Here is a 19,685-nt window from a genome sequence, read left to right on the forward strand (position 1 = left end):
AGGGGAAAAAAAACAGGTAAAGTGCATCAAGCCAAGAATTAACAAGAGCCTGCCATTGGAATGGAGATGAACCACCTAAATAAAAATATTAAACAAAAACACATGGGAAGATTTCAAGCAGTTTAGTGTTAACATCAAACCCATTAGGATGGCTACTATTGACAAAACAGAAAACAAGTGTTGGTGAGGATAGGGAGAAATTGGAACCCTTGTGCACTGTCAGAGGGAATGTAAAATGGTACAGGCTCTATGGCAACCAGTATGGAGGTTCCCCCAAAAATTAAAACTAGAACTACCATACGATCCAGAAATTCCACTACCCAAAAAATTGAAAACAGGGTCTCAGAGAGATACTTGTATATCCATGTTCAAAGCAGCATTATTCTCAGTAACTAGAATGTGGAAGCAACCCAGGCGTCCATCGACCAGTGAATAGATAAGCAAATTATGGTACATACATACAATGGAATATTATTCAGCTTTAAAAAGGAAGGAAGGGGCAACCCGGGTGGCTCAGCGGTTTACCACCGCCTTCAGCCCAGGGCCTGATCCTGGAGACCCAGGATCGAGTCCCACGTCGGGCTCCCTGCATGGAGCCTGCTTCTCCCTCTGCCTGTGTCTCTGCCTCTCTCTCTCTCTGTGTCTGTCATGAATAAATAAACAAAATCTTTAAAAAATAAAAATAAAAAAATAAAAATAAAAAGGAAGGAAATTCTACAACATGCTACAATGTGGATGAATCCTGAGGATGTTATGGCAAGTGAAATAAGCTAAAAAGACAAATGCGATATGATTCCACTTTTTAAGATACTTAGAGTCATCAAAACCATAGAGACAGGAAGTAGAATGAATTTAAGACCAATGAACTGTATATTTGAAAATTATGAAGTTGGTAAATTCTGTGTTATGTGTATTTTAGCACCATAAAAAAAGTGGGGAAAAAAAAAACCACACCAAGAATGGTGGGAAAGTGCCCTATTTCCTTCTGAACATTGAACCCATTACCAGTAAAACGACAACTGTGTCCCAAAGTTGAACAGTGAAATGCGGTCCAATTAGACCTGGCATCAAGCCAACTCGAGCCCCTGATTAACAACAGCTGGGATGTTTAGAGGCTGATGTATTGTTTTCTTGCCCTCTGTGACTGGCAGGTTGTTGATATAAAAACCCTGTGAAAATGTTTACCATTATTCTGGCTTTTCCTAATTAAAGATTCCAGAACCACAGACTTTCCTCAGGGCTTCTGACATGGGGAATGGAATGTCGGGCATTGGAACAGAGCTGTGTGCGGTTAGGTGACCATGGAGCTTCTGTCTCCTAGGCTGCCTTCCTGCAACCTGCTCCCTTCCAGTGTTACCTGGGAAGAAGGGCTGGTGAAATACCACCTTGAAGCCTAGGAAACTTTAAAAATGTCATTCTGTTACTGTTAGAATGAATATTTGAGAAGCTGAATTCCATTGCAATGACAGCTAGCATTTATCTAGTATTTACTGTCCTTAAACGTGTTACCAGTGGGGTATGAGGAATTTAACACTTGGAAATGCAGATAACCTGCCAAGGACACAGGGACGGTACCTTGGACACAAGAGGTTGAATGGAGTTCTGTATGTCTCCTGAGTCCCCTTAACTTGAACAGTCAGACCTGCCCATGTGGGCTACTGATGGAGCCTCTCCAGCCTTTACAAAAAGATCCTGTCTTTTACAAAAAAATCCTGTCTCCATCAGGATTTGCTTTATATCAAGCCAAGGGACTTGCAGCTGTCTTGTCTGTGTCCCCTTCTTGACCAGCTGCCACCTGGAAAACCTATGACAGTTCCCCTCTCATTCTTAAAAAAAAAAAAGGTTTCTTTTGCCTATGTATTCCCTGTAGAAAGTTAAAGAACAGGAAAAAAATTATCCAAAATCTTGAGACAAGCTTTTAAAACAGCTTGATGCATTTCCTTCACGTACAATTTGTTTTTCAGAGGCCTCTGACCTCAGACTCTCTACCAGTTGCTAACCGTCCAGCATTGGTAGTGTTCACAGGCAGGCCCATCCAAGATGACACCCACAGAAGGTCCAGGAAACCATGACCTAGCACCCTCTATGTCCTAGAAGCTTCTCCCTTTACTCTCATGGGTAAAGACTTGCTCTTCAAAGTGGCCCCAATTGTTGTGTCCTACAATCTTCCCACCTCAGGAGAAAATCAGAATTTTGAAACCAGCTTTTGGAGAAATCTGGAGAATTGACCACACAATCATACACCATTTCCTCCCTTAACGTCTTATCCTGAGCATAATGCTGATTTGGTTCAAATCCAAGCCTGGATGCTTTTTTTTTTTTTTTTCTAAGATTTTATTTTTCTAAGATTTTATTTATTTAAAAAAATATATTTTATTTATTTATTAGAGGGAGAGGGAGAGAGAGCATGTGTGCACAGAGAGAGAGGGAGAAGCAGACTCCTCACTGAGCAGGGAGCCCAATGCAGGGCTCGATCCCAGGACCCAAAGACCATGACCTGAGCTGAAGGCAGATACTTAACCAACTGAGTCACCCAGGCACGCTAAGTGTGGCTTTTTCAGAAGCCCCACACCCCACACAGGCTAATATGGGGTGTACAGTTATGGCCCTAGTAATTAACCAAGTCATAAATCACCTAGTCCCTATCTTTCTAGACTGTTCAATAGAAATATAATGTGAGCTGCATGTGTATTATAAATTTTCTAGTTGCAAAAAATAAATTTCTAGTCACTACATAAAGTAAAAAGGAACAAGTGAAATTAATTTTGAAAACATTTTTACCCCAAGATATTAAAAATATTATTGATATTTTACATCTTTTTTGTGCTAAGTCTTTGATATCAGTATATATTTTACCCTTTTAGCACACCTCAATTTGGAGCAGCCACATTTCAAGTGCTCTATAGCCACATGTGACCAGTGGCTGCCATATGGAGCAGAGCAGTTCCAGACCCATTTTAGCTCTATTCAGTGACCTGCAGCAGCCTCCCTAGCCATATCCCCAATCTCAGGTCATTCCCCAGCCAATTCTGAATGCTCCAAGAGTAGGCAAAATGGAGAAAGGGTCTTTTTTGCACCCTGGACAGCCCTGCCCTCCAGCATACTGGATGGCAAGAAGCTGAAACTAAGGAGAGTCTCTGCCGATCTGGTGATGGTAGGTTTTCTGGTGATGGTAGGTTTCTACATCATTAAATATGTGAGCCCTGATCACTTTCCTGGAAGGCAGAGGAGCACATCCCGCTCCCTTCTTAAACCCCTCTCTAGCTCCCCACTGCATACACAGTAAGGTTTAGACTCCACAGGCTGCCACCCAGCACTGATTTACCTTCTCTCCAGCCGCTTTTCTCACGACTCCCCAGTGGAACCTTAGCTAAAGCCAAGCCAGAGCAACCTGGCACCCCACAAACATGCCTGCCACCTTCCTGCCTGCATGTCCTTGTGTCTGCTATTTGTTCCCAGCTAGAAAGTCATCACCTACTAAATTCCAGGTGCATCCCTAAGGCCTAGGTCTTCCCCCTCTTCCCTGAAGCCTTCTTTAATGACTTCAGCCTGAAGGGTTTTTGCCCTTCTCTGACATCTGTAACACATTTATCAGAAATAACCAGGTCCAGTGATGTCATATTTTAGGAACTCTCTTATTTACTTTTTAGGTTATAAGCACCTGAAGGGCAAGGCAAGGCTCAGAGTCTTATTTTTTTTTTAAGATTTTATTTATTTATTCATGAGAGACACACAGAGAGACACATTTAATTATGTGTCAACCACTTGAGGTTTTGCCCAGAGCATCTAACAGTGTGTTAGGCACATCATAGCAATGTAATAGGGATTTTAAAATTAATGCCCTGCACCCACATGGCACCCACATGGTCACCATGGGACTGGACATTCCTTGCACATCCATAGTGCGGCTCATTCCACCCTACTAACGCCATCCCTAGCACCTACAGCATGACGGGGCCATCAAATGCTGCTCTATAACTTGATGTCAGCTTGGTTCTCAGACTTGGTGCACACCAAGTGCGGTAGACGACATGAATCCAGATACTGGGGAGCAAAGAACATGCCCCTGGGACACAAGTGAATTCCTCCCCCATTGTCAACCTTATCTGCTTCTCGTGGCTCTTATCACTAAGAGGCAATTTAATCCCCCTCCTGGAACCCAAAAGTCACACACCCATTCCCCAAGGAGCCAAGGTAATAAGAAAGACCAAAGTTTAGGATTACTCCTTGATAAGAGTCTTGTTTAAACAAGATCTCATATAAAAGCTGGTCTGCTCCCCACACCCTTCTCCCCTCCGCTTCCCTCTCTGCTTTCTTCCTCCCTTGCTTGAAGATTACGAGATTGTGCGATCCACCCCAGGGATGCAGGCTCTGACAGACCTAATGCCCATTGCTTTCAAACACTCAAGCCTGTTCGCCAGCCCTCTCCAGGAGCCTGTGTTTGGGGCTCCCGCAGGGCAGATTGCTCAGACCAGTTCCTGGGCACTTCCCACTGGCACTTGCTCGTTTACATTTTGAAACTAGAGCAAAGTTCAACACCCATTGGCTTCAGCACCCAGTGAATTGCCCAACCCTGGTTAGAAAAATGCAGACAATAGCAACCTGGGAAAACTGCCCTCCTGAAATAGCCTAGGCCCACAGCATTTTGGCAACAGGTCTCCCTGCGCGGAGTCTCCCGGCTCCGCAACAGAGGAAACACCCAGGGATGTAAATAGCAATGAAAAAAGGCCACTTGTGCCACTATTAGGTTTTGTAGTGGCTGGTTCGTTTTTCCCCCCAACAAAGCCTGAGTTGCATTTTTTGGTTGTTGTTCCGTTTAAATTTTGGATGAAAGTGTAAACACCATGAGGTATTTACTTGTCCTGCTTTTCTATTTCTTCCCCTCCTTGTAGGGACCTGGCTCCTCTGTTTCAGCTCTGTCCTCCCCTATCCTCCCTGTCTGAAGACCAGTCCCTTTAGCTCCACAGTGGCGGTAACACCACAGCAGCCTTAAGAGCTAGCAAAGCCCCATGCCTGGCACCACACCTGCCTGCTGACAGGCCATCAGAATGTCAGGGCCCCACAGTCAGGGTGGGTTGTTGCAGGCCACTGTGGGGGCACTTTGCTGTCACACAGGCACCTGGCAGGCTGGCATGCTGGGCAGGGTACAGAAGCTTCAGGTAGAAGCAGCCAGCTCCCCACACCGATCCCCTTTTACAGAGTTCCAGGCCAGGGCCAGCAGCCCTTCGGCACAGAACTTTCTGTACATTCCACAGCAGCTGAAAGGGCTTTTGTCCCCAACAGGAAGAACAAATGACAAAGGCAATTGTGTGTCTCCTTGTAGGCCTGTATAGCAGGTTTGGAAAGAGAAACTTCTTTCCCCAAGAGGCCTGTTTGCCTGAGCGGCTGCAATCACAGATGTAATCACACAGCCACACAACGTAGGAGCAGTGTGGTGTTGGAGTTCCCGTGTGTGTGGCAGGAACATACACAGGGTACACACACATACTCTCTCTCTGTCTCTCTCTGTCTCTCTCTCTCTCTCTCTCTCTCACACACACACACCCCTCCCCTAACAAACTGCTCCTGCCTGGCCCAGCGGGGCTCTGAGTCACATGCCACAAGGGCAAGGGGCCTCAAGAAGTGAAGTTGTCTGGCCCGCTCCTTTAGGAGCCATCACTTTATTATTCTTCTTTTCTGGTGGGGACACAAAGGTCACAGATCACATGGTCACATCGTTCGCTTCAGGGCCCACAGCCCATTCCCGTGAAGAACACTGGGCAGCCTCAGAGAAAGACCTGTTTACAGGAAGTCTGTCCTGGGGTCCCTTCAAACACACTGCGTTCTGGGTGTGAGCTCCAGACCGCCCACATACGGCCCATTGCGTGGAAGAACTACCTCTCACTGAGGGAGGCTAGATCTCTCCTTTTGCCCTTTTCTCCCGTAATTTTCATAATAGGAGACTGAAGGTTTGAAGGGTTTTAAAATTTTTTGTTAAAGGGAAAAACTTCTTATCAAATGAAATTCTTGTGGATCATTTCAATGCACCCTGTGAATGGAATAATGCAGCCCACTTCCCCGGCAGATCTGGCTGCCTGAATGCTCAGTGCTGAGTTTGGTGGATCTGTTATAGCCGCTTATTCATCCTAGGTACATCTGCTTCCCCCAGCAGGTGTCTGCTCTGGTGTTTGTTTTTGAATTGTGTCTTGTTGCATCCCAAGTTTAACCATCATAAGCAATCTTTGTGCTGTGCAGAAATTTTTGTTAACCTGGAAGAGTTGGGAAATCTGAGTATTATTTCTGGCTCTGCTTGTCTGATTGGTTCTACCTTGAGCAAGACATCTCCTCTCTCTAGACCTTGATTTCCTCATTTGTGAAACACAAGACTGAGCTGTCTTTGTCTGAGCCTGCCTGTCACAGCATCTCCAGGGGCTCTGGTTAACCGTACAGAACCCCAAACCTCTTGCCTGGATGGCGGAGGGAATGTATGGATGGCTGGAATCTGTATCTTTAAAACCACACGGCCCCGTGGATTCTTACCTTCCAGGAGGTTTGAAAAACACTAACACCAGATGGTTGTTAAGGTCTTGTTCTGCACTATGCTCTGTAATTTATATAAATAATCTTTTAGAAAGAAGATGCAATAGGATGATGATTTTGAAACTGTATGTTTTGTATTTATTGAATAAAGTTCATTATGATCCTCAGTTTTCATTTATAAACACATGAGGGGCACGCTTTGTATTTCCCTTTGCAGAATAAACACCCCCACTCCAGGGCAGCCCGGGTGGCTCAGCGGTTTAGCGCCACCTTCAGCCCAGGGCCTGATCCTGGAGACCAGGGATCAGATCGAGTCCCACGTCGGGCTCCCTGCATGGAGCCTGCTTCTCCCTCTGCCTTTGTCTCTGCCTCTCTTTCTCTCTCTCTCTCTCTGTCTCTCTCTGTCTCTCATTAATAAATAAATAAAAATCTTTTTAAAAACATAAAAAAAATAAACACCCCCACTCCAGTGCTGGGTCCTCATGCAGTTGGAAATTCATGAGGCTCATGCCCTCCTTGCTCCTGCCCATGGAGACTGCACTTCCTTAGGATTTCAACGTTTCCCCCGGACATTTGCATAACTCTTTACCTTGCCACCTTGGCTGGGGTGCTTACTCAAATGTAATTTTTCAATGAGGCCTTCCATGGAGCTAATATCATAGCTCCCTCTTCACTTCGTATCCTCCTTCCCCACTTTGTTTTTCTCCTTAGCACTCATCACTGTCTAACCTACTGAATTTTCAATTATTTATCTTATTTGTCATCTGTCTTCCCCACTAGAAAACAAGCTCCTTAAGGCAGGGATTTTTGTCTGTTTTTTTCCTTGCTATAGCTTCAGCACCTAGGCTGGGACATAGTAGTTATTCAATCAATATTTCTTTAATCAATCAATGAAATGCTTACAGGATGGATGGATGGATCGGTGGATGGACTTCCAGAAAATGTCCAGATGTTTGACTCCAAGGAACAGCCATTCTTTTTTTAAGATTTTATTTATTTATTAGAGAGAGAGAGAGAGAGGCAGAGACACAGGCAGAGGGATAAGCAAGCTCCGTGCAGGGAGCCCGATGTGGGACTTGATCCCAGGTCTCCAGGATCATGCCCTGGGCTGAAGGCAGCGCTAAACCACTAAGCCACTGGGGCTGCCCAGGAACAGCCATTTTACAGCCATGCCAGGCTCCAGGCTTCTTGCAACTTTGATCCTAGCCGCTTGCTCATGCACACACTGGTCACATAGGAATCCCATGATTAAGACTTCTGTCCTGGGGATCCCCGGGTGGCTCAGCAGTTTGGCACCTGCCTTTGGCCTGGGGCGTGATCCTGGGGTCCCGGGATCCGGCCCCGCATCAGGCTCCCTGTGTGGAGCCTGCTTCTCCCTCTGCCTTTGTCTTTGCCCCTCTCTCTGTGTCTCTCATGAATAAATAAATAAAAGCTTAAAAAAAAAAAAAAAAAGACTCCTGTCCAGTGGAATTACTCATTCCTGCCTTGCTCCTGTGGGATTGGCCACAGGGCACACAAATCTCCAGGGCCCCCATCCTCCCCTGCTCACAGCTTACTCCTTGATGTCCTTTGACACCGTCCCTTTTTTTCCTCTCCTTTTCCACTAGGACCTACCTACTAGACCTTGGTTACTTTTACTTCATGCTGGGATTGTTCAACTCCCAGCCACACTCCTGAACTTTTCTCTAAAAACAAAATTTTCTCGTTAAAAAGAGGGGAAGTAGCAGATGCCAGGATCCATCTCCCACCCAGAGGGATGAAACAGTGTCACAGGACTATAAGGGAAGTGAAATTAAGCAGGGAATTTTTTTTAATACTTTATTTATTTATTCATGAGAGACACACAGAGAGAGAGGCAGAGACACAGGCAGAGGGAGAAACAGGCTCCATACAGGGAGCCCGATGTGGGACTTGATCCGGGGTCCCCAGGATCATACCCTGGGCCGAAGGCAGCACTAAACTGCTGAGCCACCCGGGCTGCCCTAAGCAGGGAATTTTAACTGAGGTTTCCTGCATTCCAACCCAGAGAAACTGATTCAGACGCTTGTGGCTCTTCTATCATAATGAGCCTCCATGGTGTCCAATATTGAGGCATCAGCACATCCATGCTCCCTCTGAAGGCACTAGGAGAGAATCCTTCCTTGCCTCTGCTGGTGTCAGGTGGTTCCAGACATCCCTGGCTTGTGGCTGCATCCCCACAGTCTCTTCCTGGGTCCTCACACGGCCTTTTTTTCTGCCTTGTCTTCTTTTCTGTCTCTTACGAGGACACTTGTCATTGGATTTAGGGCCTACCAGGATAATCCAGGATGATCTTACCTTGAGATGCTTAAATAATTACATCTGCAAAGACCCCTTTACCAAATAAGATCACATTCACAGGGTCTGGGGTGAGGACATGGACGTGTCTTTTGGGAGGTTGCCATCCAACACTCTCCAGTAGCCTTGGTAATTCTGTGCATATGTGTGTTCACTTGCCACTTAAATACTATTGTTTGGCTTTCATATTTGGAGAGCCATCTCTGAAATCTGATTCCCTTGCACTCTCTACAAGTAAATTTCTTCGTTCGGTTTTTATTTTATTTTATTTTTTTATTTTTATTTTTTTTTTCTTCTTTCAGTTTTTAAAGCTTCCCAGTTTTCCTTTGACAAACTACAATGTAAGTTCTCTCTGTTATTCTCCCTGATTTATCTTCTTCTTTTCTTTTCTTTTCTTTTTCTGTTTATAAGAGACATGCTGAGAGAGGCAGAGACATAGGCAGAGGGAGAAACAGGCACCCTGCAGGGAGCCTGATGTGGGACTCTATCCCAGGACCCAGGATCACAACCTGAGCCAAAGACAGACGCCCAACCACTGGGCCACCCAGGTGCTCCTATTCCCCCGATTTAGAGATGAGGGAACTGGAGCCCAGAGATGTAGAATGCTGTGGGAATTTCATGAATTCTCACAGGCAGTCTGCTCCAGAAACCCGCCCCCACAACTTGGTGGTTCAAGAGATAACCCACAATAACCCTTTGATGTGTAAACGTCCAGTCCTCTTCTCCTACATGTATATTTATTTTTGTAGAGTAAGGGTGATCCTGCTTCCATTTCCCTATATACTGTTCAGCCCAGGTTTTTGGTCGCCATTGTTCATCATGTGGATGTCCATCACTCTGTTTCATTAGTCTAGAACACTTGTATGCAGCCTTCTTTTTTTTTTTTTTTAAGATTTTATTTATTTATTTGAGAGAGAGGGAGCACAAGCAGGAGGAATGGCAGAGGAAGAAGCAGACTCCCACTGAACACAGAGCCCAATGCAGGGCTTGATCCCAGGACCCTGGGATCATGACCTGAGCCAAAAGCAGATGCTTAACCCACCGAGCCACCCAGGTGCCCCATATGCAGCCTTCTTATGTGCAAACTGCTTCTGTGTTAGGGAAGAGAGAGGAAGAAGCCAGGTCTCTTTCTTTCAGGAGCTTATTGGCTAGTGTCTGATTCTCAAGGCTGGCTGTGTACTAGAATCATCTGAGGAGCTTTTTTTTTTTTTTTTTTTTTTTAGATTTAAAAAATTTATTTCAGTGGGAGGGAGAGCACCAGCAGGAGGGGCAGAAGCAGAGGGAGAGACTCTCCAGCAAACTCCATGCTGAGTGCAGACCCTGAGGCAGGGCTCGATCTCCTGACCTTGAGATCATGACCTGAGCTGATATCAAGAGTGGGACGCTCAACTGAGACACCCAGGCACTCCTGAGGAGGAGCTTTTAAAATACAGCTAGTGGGACGCCTGGGTGGCTCAGCGGTTGAGCGTCTGCCTTCAGCTCAGAGCGTGATCCTGCAGTCCTGGGATCGAGTCCCATGTTGGGCTCCCTGCATGGAGCCTGCTTCTCCCTCTGCCTGTGTCTCTGCCTCTCTCTGTGTGTGTCTCTCATGTATAAATAAATTTATTTTAAAAAAAAATACAGGGATCCCTGGGTGGCGCAACGGTTTGGTGCCTGCCTTTGGCCCAGGGCGCGATCCTGGAGACCCGGGATCGAATCCCACGTCGGGCTCCTGGTGCATGGAGCCTGCTTCTCCCTCTGCCTGTGTCTCTGCGCCTCTCTCTCTCTCTCTGTGACTATCATAAATAAATAAAAATTAAAAAAAAAAATACAGCCAGCTACCCCACCTCAGACCAACTACTTCCAATACCCTGGAGCGTGGGCCTAGGCATAGCATTTTTAAAGCTCCTCCAGGTGATTTCAGCGTCCAGTCAGGGTTGGGACCTCAGGGTAGGGGACCTAGGATCCCATCACATATGCTAACACCTGTTCTCTCTTGCCGCTTTCCTGCCTCCTGGCCCAAGGGTTGGCCAGATCACAGAAGTCTCTGGAGGGTGGATTAACCCTGCAGGTTCTGCATTTCTGCCTTGCTGACTTCAGCAGCAACATCCTCAAGGGCCTCCTGCCCCATGGACGGTTCTGGTTCTGTTCTCTCAGGTCTTCTGTCTATGCCTTTAGATGGAGAATAGGGCAGGATATTAATAAGTTGTTCAGGAACAACATCACAGGTCTGGGAATCAGAAGGCCTGGACTTCAGTCCTCTCTTGGAGCCCACGCAACCCTGGCCTTGTCAGATCCGTTCAATACCTATAATCAGATGGCTCAGTTCTGAGTTTCAGGGAAATTCATAAATTTATGAAGATGCCACTGGTCCCTACCATGACTGTACAAATCAAAGTGAATTCTGGATTTTAATAATTCCTCAGCTGCCTACTCTTATGCAATGAATAACCTGAACAATTATACCTGGGCTAAATGAAACACATCTTACAGGAAATTTAACTGGCCGAGGAAACACTGGACTGGTACCCTCACCTGAGATAAAATGTAGAGTCTACAAATGGGAAAGAATGAGGGAGAGAGGAGGCTCTGAGAGCTGCTGTGGAATCTTTTGCAGCATCAAATGGCCCCATGCAGGGCTGGGGCAGACAACCAGCAGACCACTCAGTGTGCATGTTCTCAGCCCCACTGGATGGCTGAGAGCTGGTTTGCAAACCTAGTAATACATGCTTGTGTGCCCACAGTCACACTCTGCAAAAAGAAGCTGTAAAATTAAAAAAAAAAATTTAAATGAAGATTAAACAGAATCACTGGAGCTGTACATGTTAATCTTCCATCTGAACATTTGTGAAATTGGGCAACTTTGCTCTAAGATACTGCCATCCTCCCCACTCTGCTTTTCACTTCCCTTTTATGTGCCCACTTAAATTTTTTTTAAGATTTATTATTTATTTATTTATTTTTATTTGAGAGAGGGAGAGACAAAGAGAGCATGCAGGGGCAGAGAGGCAAAGGGAGAGAGAGAGAGAGAGAGAGAATTTCAAGCAGACTCCCTGCTGAGTGGGGAGTCCAATGTGTGGCTCAGTCTCATGACACTAAGATCATGACCTGAGCCAAAACCAAGAGTTGGATGCCCAACTGACTGAGCCACCCAGGTGCCTCTGCCCACTTAACTTTTTGTGTCCAGTGTCCCCAGCTCCCTGCTTATCTTCCTTAATCCCCTCACCCTCATTCCATTCCCATTTTACCCTTCCAGTTAACTTGAAAAGTTATTGGAGGGGCAGATGGGTGGTTCAATCAGTTGGGCATCCAGCTCTTCGTTTTGGCTTGGGTCATGATCTCAGGTCATGATCTCAGGTTGTTATCTTGGTGGTCATGGGATGGACCCCCACATTGAGCTCTGCACTGAGCAAGGAGTCTGCTTGAAAAAAATCTCTCCCTCTGCCCCTTCCCCTGCTCTCTCTCTCTCTCTCTCTCAAATCTTTTTTTTAAAAAGAGCTATTGGAAAGACTACAGACTTTGCAATCAGATCTGGATTCAATTCCCAACTAATTATGTGCACTTGGGCCAGTTACAAAACCCATTTGAGCCTCAGCTTCTTTATCTATAAAATGGGGATAAAAATGAGACCTAACTGAAATAATAGCACTTAGCTGATAGGGTTGCTGTAATAATTAAACAAAAATTTGCACAGAGTATCACGCATCTAGTAGGTTTCAATAGATGCAGATCCTACCATTTTTCTCTCTGGAAAGTGCTGCTTCCATTTATTTAAATCCTAGTACACATTTGAATCATATCTTTCTTTTTCTATATGTCTGAGTATTAACACTTTTGTTGTTGTTGTTGCAGAGCATTGCTATATCTTGAGCAGTCCCCAGGAGGGTTTGTTTCCTGAACCCACTGATCTTAGAAAATGCTCAGTCTTGGAGGGGCAGGCAGCAGGGAGGCCAAGCTGTGTGAAAGAGAGCAGGGTGCCCTGGCTTTATGCATGTTTGATGGGTAGCCTGCTGGGACAAATGGTAGTGAGTTCTGGGGACACATGTATCGATGCCTCATTGACATCAAAGACACAACAGGATGCAGCCACCTGCCCTTGAGCCTAGAGAGCCAGGGTCTCCTGCCCTGCCCAACATTGAATCTCCTCATTATTCTTCCACATTCTGTTCTTTCCTGAAAAGCTTGGGTCATCCGTTTCCCTCTGGCTGCTGTCACAGACCTCAATATGGTGAGCGCTTTGCTAAAGGGAACAGCAGCCTCTTGGACAGCCAGATGCCCACTGAAATGGCAAAGAAGTGCCGCTCAGGTGACACTGGCTCTCCTCTTGGGCAGGGGTGGCTCCCAGGTCCATGTGAACACTTGCACCATTCCGAGGGCAACCTCTTCTGTGTCTCCGTTGTCTACTCCTCTAAAACCCCACACTCTGAGGCAGAACCTCTTAACTTCTTAGCCTTTGTTTGGAAAGAAAGTGTGAAATCTCTGTGCATTTTGAAGCAACAGAGCGGAGTCCCAACCAACAGAGAGCTCACTTCTTTATATCACACAACGGACCATGACTGTGAAGCCTCGTCCCTGTGGCACCTCCCTCACCAACTTTTGCAACCTTTCACAATCAACCAGTCCAGCCTTTGAAGCTCAGAGTGTGTAGGTCAGAGCCTGTTCAATGCTATGGCGGGAGGTGGGGGTGTCTGGTCTTGTGCTGGGGACAGTGGTTAAAATATTTGAAAGCTAGCCCTCCCCGGGAGGGAAAGACAGTTCCTAAAAGAATCCAGGGGCACCTGGGTGGCTCAGTTGATTAAGCATTGGACTTTTGATCTCAGCTCAGGTCTTGATCTCAGGGTTGTGAGCTCAAGCCCCATGATGGGCTCCATGCTGGGCATGCGGCCTACTTAAGATGATAAGAATAATAGTAGGGACGCCTGGATGGCTCAGCGGTTTAGCCTCTGCCTTCAGCTCAGGGCGTGATCCTGGAGTCTCAAGATGGAGTCCACATCGGGCTCCCTGCATGGAGCCTGCTTCTCCCTCTGCCTGTGTCTCTGCCTCTCTCTGTGTATCTCTCATGAATAAATAAAAATAAAATTTAAAAAAGATAATAGTAGTAGTAATAATAATAATAATAAAAGAAGAGTTTAGATGTCTTTCTCTGGTCTGTCAATAAGTCATCTTTGTAATAGATCAAAAGCATATGTTGGTATTAACACTTTAATTATCAAAAATCTTTTTTACTACAAAAGTGTTAATTTGCTGAAAACCCAGAGAAGCAAAAAGGAAACATAAAAAACACCACAACCTCCCCCCCCCCACAGTCTGCATGTTTACATTAACAGCCAATTGTTGAACAGTATAAGCTAGGCACAGTGCTAAGCCTATTATGTGCAATTTTAAATTAAATCCACACAACACTATACAACAAGTACTATTTAAATCTCTAACAAATGATTAAACAGTTTCAGGGTAAGTGTATAGCCAATAAGAAGCACCCATGCCTCTCAACTTGGACTATAAGACTTTATTCTCTGTTAAGGGACCTTCAAGCAGCAGAGATGATATTTGGGAGCTGGGAGCCCTTTCCAGCCCCAAAATTCCAACCCCTTAGCAGCCTCTGTCTCTAGAATCCTCTGCCTGGTTGGACACCACTGTCCACACCCACCTGCCCACCTGTGCCAGCTTCTGCAGTTGCTTTGTCTTTGCCAGCTGCCATAGCAACACATTTGCATGTGATCTTTGGGGCTTCTACACAGCCTGGACAGAACTCTTGCTGGTAGGGCCACTGATACAGGAGCCAGAGGGCCTGCTTATCACTACCTTGCAAGGTGACCTTGGACAAGATCCTAGGGAGTCCCTATCTCTCATGGGAATGATAGCAATCAGTTTTTTCCTGTGGTTCTAAAGGAGATAAAGTATACGAGACCAGCCAGATAGTTTAAAGATTTATTTATTTTAGAGAGGAGAGAGTGCCCACAAGCGGGGCCAAGGCAGGTGGGGGCAGAAGGAGAGGAAGAAAGAGAGAATCTCAAGCGGACTCATTGTGGAGCACAAAGCCTGACACAGGGCTCCATCTCAGGACTCTGAGATCATCATGACCTCAGCTGAAATCAAGAGTCAGACACTTAACCAACTGAGCCACCCAGGTGCCCTAAGACCACCCAGATAGTCTAAATGTCATATAATAGACAGTTACTAAAAAAAATAATAAAATAAAAAAATAATAGACAGTTACTAAGAAGGCAAGAGAAAGTTGTATATAACATATTTACAAGTTCAAAGGGCATTTGATAACTCGAGATTATGAGGCTGACCAACTGATACTAAAGCTGCAGAACAGGGAAAGGCAATGCATATTGACAGAAAGTTTACCTGACATGCCAACCCAGAGTAGGTAAGTTCCCCGTGACATTGGATGGGGGGAAGCTGGAACCCTACGGGTGAGAGTGAGATTGGGCTAGAGTCAGGGGAGCCTGCACTGAGAACAGAATCCTGATCTCTCATCTGCTCTGAGGCAACCCTTCCTGGAAGAGCCTGAGTCCCATAATTCCAGCCTGTCTATTTTGGACTTTTTGGAACCTGGGGAAACACCCTATGGACTTTGTCTCTTTGAATCTCAGAATAAGAAGACTAAACTGAGGGATGCTTGGGTGGCTAAGCATCTGCCTTCAGCTCAGGTCCTGGGATGGAGCCCCACATCGTCGGGCTCCCTGCTCAACAAGAAATCTACTTCTCCCTCTCCCTCTGCTACTACCCCTTGCTTGTGCTCTTTCTCTCTTTCTGTTAAATAAATAAATAAGTAAAATCTTAAAAAAAAAAAAAAAAAAAAGACTAAACAGAAATAAGAGAAGAGAGTGGGCCAAGGAGTGGCTGTCCAAACCAGAGGGTGAGTCCTTCTGATTTCCACACCTAAGCATGTCAGCCCCCCCAGCCGAGAGTGCTCAGATCAAGCTGCTCACTTGCGGCCTCATGGCCTTCTGGATCTAATGCCCTGTGGTTTTAAATAGCCCTCTCCTGCAACAGGAAGGAGAAACTACCGTATTTCTTCAGGGCTTCAACAGGCTCTTAAAACAATGCTGTTTCTGTTTCAGATAATGCTACCCTGAAATGACCTGCCCATCCAGACTGCTGCTCACGCACCCAGTCAATAATTAATTGACCAACTAACAATCTTCGAAAGGACATTGCTAAAGGCCCAGTGCTTGTGTCACACCGGGGAGGTTACCCAGAGGTTCACAATCCTGCCGCTGGCCTCGAGGAGGTTAGCCTCCAGATGGTGTTTGAGTCACCTTGGAGCTCACCATGGGCACAGGAAAAAAAAAAACAGTACAGTAAATGCCTTCCTTGGTGTCAGCCTGAGGACATTTGCCTATTCCGGAAATGTTTACCGGGGATTGCACTGTATGGAGCATTACACCGCGTGCAGCTGCTTTTGTGGTTGTTATTGTCCTTGTACATTTCCACGGGCAGAGAAAGGGGCCGCAAGGAAGATTCCTGGGCTCCCCCTGTGGGTCAGCACGGTCCCAGCAGCCTCGCTGGGGTTATTCATTCTTACATCACCCGGTGGGAAGCTTCAGGATTCTGCGGTGCAGAGGGAGCCGGCAGCTCTGAGGGGTGGGAGTGCAGTGCTCACGGGGCTGGAGCTGCGAGTGCGGGTTTGTGAGCTATGTGTTGTAGGCGTGGGCGATAATGTGGCACAGCAGGTTCCAGCTCATGAAGGGCCTTGGGTGCTGGCTAAGGAGGGGGACTTTCCTGGGAGCTGCAGGAGCTGCTCAAGGGCAGGACTGATCTGATCAAGTCTGCAGGGAAGCACAGTAGCATCTGCATGAGGGCTGGCAGGGCGAGGGGGTGGGATTGCCGACGACCAGAAGAGAGGGCTCTGGAAGGGCAAATCTCTTGTCCCTCCCCTCCTCCCCACACACAGAAGAATGGTCTCTGGACTCAAATGAATCATCTTAATAACCCAGTTTTAAATTTTATACCGAAGTCAGTAGCCTCTGTATTAATTTGGATAATCAAAATTAGCTAAAGTCCATGAGGGGAGCTTGTGCCGTGGGCAACCGCCTTGGTAGGAGGCTGCTATGAGGACAAGAGTGACAAGATTTGGCACTAGTGCTGAGGGGGTGCCCAGGGGGAAGGTGCCAATTGTGGATTTAGGCAGACTTGAGTTTGAAATCTGACTCGGCAGCTATTTACTAGCCATAAGACCTTGAAAATGTCATTTAATCTCTCTGATCCCCTTTCCCTCACCTGTAAAATAGGTTTCATCGTTCTTCTCTTGCGTGATTATGGAATTAAGAGTATTCAAAGTGCCTAGCACACGGTTGGCACTCGGTGAACGTAGCTAGAGCGTGTCACCCCTGGGCCTGGTTGCTCACAGTGATGGCTGTCACCAGCCTGGCTCTGCCCTGTAGAGCAACAGCGCCCTTTAGTGGCCGAACAGGGAGTGACAGGTCTTCCAGGCTCCCGGCCCCGCTCCTGCCCCACCACCCCACCACCCATAGGTTAGAAGTCTCCTTTGTCCTCCACAGTCAGAGCTGACAACCTCTCAGACCCCAGCCAGCATGCACCTCTCAGAAGAGCCCGAACCCCACTGCGGTCAGCAGGTGACAGGCTCCACTGTCCCCGTACTGAAGGACCTCACACCCAGTGGGTTCTGAGCCTTGGGCTAAGAAGAAAACACAATCTGTAGTAGTCAGGGAACAGCTTTCTAGGGATGGCCATGACCTCCAACCCCTCCTACCCTACCCCCGAGAATAGTGTGAGTGGAAAGCAAAATGCCAGCTGCACAGCCAGGCGTTCCCCAGCAGAACAAGGAGGGAAGCCATTCAGCAAACACTGGACACCCACCCCGGCCCCTGGTTCCCACTAGGCTGCAGATACCACAGCCAACACACAAAGCCCTGCCCTCAGGTAGCTGACTATTTAGTGAGATAAGGACATTGGCCGAATAATCACCTGGATACATAATTGCAGACCATAATAAGGTTATGAAGGAAAGGTTCATCCAGAACCAGATAAGGTGTACTCTTTACTGCTCCCATCGGCCTCCTGAGCACACTGGTTATGGTGCTGCCCCCAGGCTGGGTGCACTGAGCATACATTTACATGTTCATTACTCTTTGGAGGTGGGCTGATGGCGCTCTGGGCTGTCCACCCCTCCAGCTGGTACACACAGTCAGGGAAGTCACCAGAGGATGAATAGGCATTACTAAGCACTGGGTTTTAAAAAGAACATTCCCAGAAGCAGTTCAAAGGTGCTGGGGTGGGATACCACGGGGCATCTTGGTGCACAGAAACCAAGGACAGGGACAGTATCGCTAGAGCATCAGGCAGGGGGTGGTGACCAGGAATGTAGAGGCCACCTCTAGTGCTTCTGCCTCCCTGCCATCCACCCACCCACCTCCCTTCGCTGCCCAGGGTACTTCTATCAAGTCTTTTCTGGATTCCAGCCTTTTTTCCCCTTTTCTTTATAGCATCCTATCAACTGTGTCAGAGAATGCTTCCCCTTTCTCCTTTCTTTCCACAGAAAATCCTAAGTAAAAACTGGCCCTCAAAACCACACTCCCATGCCTAAGCTGCAACGATTTCTTGCCCACCCCATGTGCCCAGCCCTGTACTAGGCAGGGCCAAAGATGAAACAGAAAATACGGTCCTTCCTTACCCGTCTGTGGCTTCTCATCATGTCCCGAGTCCAGAGACAGCCTCTCAGCTACGTACTATTTCATTCTGAGCCCTGCTGAGGAAACAACACGTATACATGCTCCCTCTCTTTCTGAACATTCAGATCCACCCACAGGAGTCAGCCTGGTGGCCAGTCAGCTCATCTGGCGAGTGGCTTGAGGTACACGAGGAAAGAGTGAGCATCTGGAGTCTCAGCCCTGCTATTTTTTTTTTTAATTGTGTCCTTAGACTTTTCGACTTCTCTGGGCTCTGGTTTCTTCATTAATGAAGTGGGGAATAACAAGGCTTTCTCTGCCTGCCTTGCAGAGGGTTCATGAGGATCAGATGAGGCACTGCAGTGGTCCCCGGATGAGGCTCCTAAGACGGGTGCGACCCCTGAGGACATTTTCAGCACCCTACAGTGAGCTGAGGAAAATGAGGACAGCAGAGGGAGGCATTCACAAAGGCAGGTTCATTCAACTGGAAGAACTGGCCTTTATTCCCAGACTGTGTCCTTCTTTGCATTGAAACTGCATTTATTTGGGCACTTGGGAGCACAGTTGGTTAAGCAGTTAAGCGTCAGACTTTTGGCTTCGGCTCAGGCTCAGGTTATGATCTCAGGGTCCTGAGATGGAGCCCTGCATGTTCAGCATAGAGTCTGCTGGAGTTCCCCCTCCCTCTGCCCCTCCCGCCCTCAAATAAATACATTTAAAAAAAAAAGAATTTATGTTAGAACTTTATTTTCTGAAATGAAGTTAGAACTTTTTTTAATGTTTTCACTCAACAAAATAAAAGGGTAAGTATTCAATTTTGGGAAAACTTACTGCTCCGTGAAACCGCAAACCCACCCAAGTAAGTGAACCAGAAAGCCCTCTGCAAACCACAGGTACTGCTCTTGCTGCCCCACCTCCAGGACTCCTGGCCACAGCCTGTGTCCTTGGTGGTTGCCTTCTCTTCCTGGCATTCAAAGCAAAGATTCTGGAATCTGGCCATGAGGGCTTCAACACTAGTTACGCACTTAGGCACTTTCTAGCTGTGCATGATCATGGACACGCTGCTTATGCCAGAGTTTCCATATCTATAGCAGAGATAAAAGTAAGGCACATAAAATAGCGCGTGGCACATATGGGCACTCAGTCTATGTGAGAGGTGATTATATAATGATTTTTCCTCCCAGCTCCCCAGCTCCCCAGGTCACAGCTGCCTGTGCCAAGCCTTAAACC

The 19,685-nt window shown here is 46.8% G+C and overlaps 2 long non-coding RNA genes across 8 annotated transcripts in view; one reads left to right on the top strand and one right to left on the bottom strand.

Moving 5' to 3' along the window:
- LOC140600195 (uncharacterized) overlaps positions 1 to 18,657 on the bottom strand; it is a 40,871-nt gene extending 22,214 nt beyond the window's left edge. The window contains exon 1 of one of the 2 annotated variants that reach the window (XR_012003404.1): positions 18,464 to 18,657. This is a non-coding gene — a long non-coding RNA (uncharacterized lncRNA). The remainder of the gene's footprint in view (positions 1 to 18,463) is intronic. The other variant, XR_012003403.1, reaches the window with a different exon arrangement.
- Positions 1 to 19,165, top strand: part of LOC140600194 (uncharacterized) — a 126,169-nt gene extending 107,004 nt beyond the window's left edge. For 3 of the 6 annotated variants that reach the window (XR_012003391.1, XR_012003399.1, XR_012003400.1), the window contains one exon: positions 15,891 to 19,165. This is a non-coding gene — a long non-coding RNA (uncharacterized lncRNA). The remainder of the gene's footprint in view (positions 1 to 15,890) is intronic. The other 3 variants (XR_012003393.1, XR_012003394.1, XR_012003397.1) reach the window with 3 other exon arrangements.
- The last annotated feature ends 520 nt before the right edge of the window (positions 19,166 to 19,685 follow it).

Source organism: Canis lupus, chromosome 11 (assembly GCF_048164855.1).
Source record: "Canis lupus baileyi chromosome 11, mCanLup2.hap1, whole genome shotgun sequence".
Taxonomy (NCBI): Eukaryota; Metazoa; Chordata; class Mammalia; order Carnivora; family Canidae; genus Canis; species Canis lupus.